The sequence below is a fragment of the Elephantulus edwardii genome, unplaced genomic scaffold (assembly GCF_000299155.1).
Source record: "Elephantulus edwardii isolate Elephantulus edwardi_28Jun2011 unplaced genomic scaffold, EleEdw1.0 scaffold00070, whole genome shotgun sequence".
In the NCBI taxonomy this organism is placed as follows: Eukaryota; Metazoa; Chordata; class Mammalia; order Macroscelidea; family Macroscelididae; genus Elephantulus; species Elephantulus edwardii.
In genome coordinates this window covers 7,403,695-7,405,524 of record NW_006399820.1, presented here as the reverse complement: position 1 = coordinate 7,405,524, position 1,830 = coordinate 7,403,695, and positions in this window count along the sequence as shown.

Sequence of the window (1,830 nt, the reverse complement as noted above, 5' to 3'; positions counted from 1 at the left end):
GTACAAATGCAAAAACCAGAAATAGCTCCAAGAAATACTTGAACCAGAGATGAAGACTCAATCTTCCACTATCTCTTGTTGTTCTGTTAATGTGTGTGGTCATGTGCATTGCATTGCTACTTTTCTCTGACTACATGTATTTGCTATATTTTTGCCTTTTTAAGCTATAAATTAAAACCTGGCAAGTCAGGTTTTTTCTTTTCTTGAGAATTTCTCCTTACCTCAATTTTAAAGTTTCCCTTTGTTATTGTTACCTGCTGTTCACTACAACTCATAGAGACCCTATGAGTCAACAGTAACTCATAGTAACCTAATGAACAATGACTGAATCTTACTATATCCTGAGCCAACTTTACCAACTCTGACATACCTGAACTCATTGCCACAGTCACTGTCCCAATCTATCTCATCCATGTTTTTTTTCTCCTGCACTGACTGTATGCCCTTCTAAGTATGATGTTCTTCTCCAAGGACTGGCTCCCCTTGACAACATGCCCAAAATACATGAGACCAAACTTCAAAATCCTTGCCTCCAAGGAGTCACCTGGTTTTACCATCTCCAGAATAGAGCTATTTATTTTCTTGGCAGTCCAAGGCATGTTCGATATTCTTTTCTGGCAGCAAAATTTGAAGGCATCTATTCATCATCTGTCATTCTTAGTCATTGTCTAGCTCTGAGTATAGCAAGTAACTGAATAGACTCTCATTTGTATCAGTCACACTTCATTCTCTAGATTGATATCATTGTTCCTTAGCCTCTTTAGCACTCTGGAGAGGTCCTTGACAGTAGATTTTCCCCGATACAACTTGTCTTTTGATTTCCTTATTGGTGATGTCAAAAGTATTGATTTTGGAAGTGAGAAATATGAAACAGTTAACAACCTTAATCTCTTCTCCATCTACCATGATTCTGTCTATTGGCCTAATGATGAGGATCTTTGTTTTTTCGATGTTGAGATACAATACATATTGAAGGCTGCAATCATTGACCTTCTGAAGCAAATGTTTTAGTTCTCCTCAGTTTCAGCAAGTAAGGTTGCGTAATGCAATTTGATGATGAGTCTTCATGAAGTCTAGCTTTCTGAATGATCTGTATTTAGATTGCAAAGCTATGGAGAAAGGACACATACTTGCTACACTCCTTTTTTGATTTTGAACCATGAAATATCCCTTTTCTCTGTTCACACAACAGGATGTGTGACTTTTCTTAGTCAATAAAACACAAATACACATCCTTCGGGGATGTTGATTTTAGCCAGCATCATCAATTTTACCCTTAGTGCCACAACATTTTCTAAACCCAACATGTATTTCTGGTAGCTCTTTGTTGATGTTCTCATCAGCAAGATTTTGCTTACATATGATATTAGTTACACTGTTCGATAATTTCTGCATTCTCTTTTATCACCTTTTTTGGGAATGGAACTCACTATGGATCTCTTCCAGTCAATTGGACAAATTCCTTGTTTCTCTAGTTTCCCTTTAGCTATTTGTAATTTAGATACATTTTATTATAATTTTCAATATAAACTCAATTTCTTTAAAATTCTTTACTTCAAATTGTTTTATTTCAGTGTGCAAACAAAAGTATTAACATTCCCATAATTTGTTATGTTGTTGTTGTTATGTGCCGTCAAGTCGTTTTCGAATCATAGCGACCCTATGCACAAGAGCCTTAAACCCTGCACTATCCTGCGCCAACCACACTGCCTCTGACACACCCATCCCGATTACCCCAGTCACGGAATCAATCCATCTCATAGAGGGTCTTTCCCTCCTGCGCGGTCCCTCCACCCTCCCAAGCATGATGTCCCTCTCCAAGGACCTGTC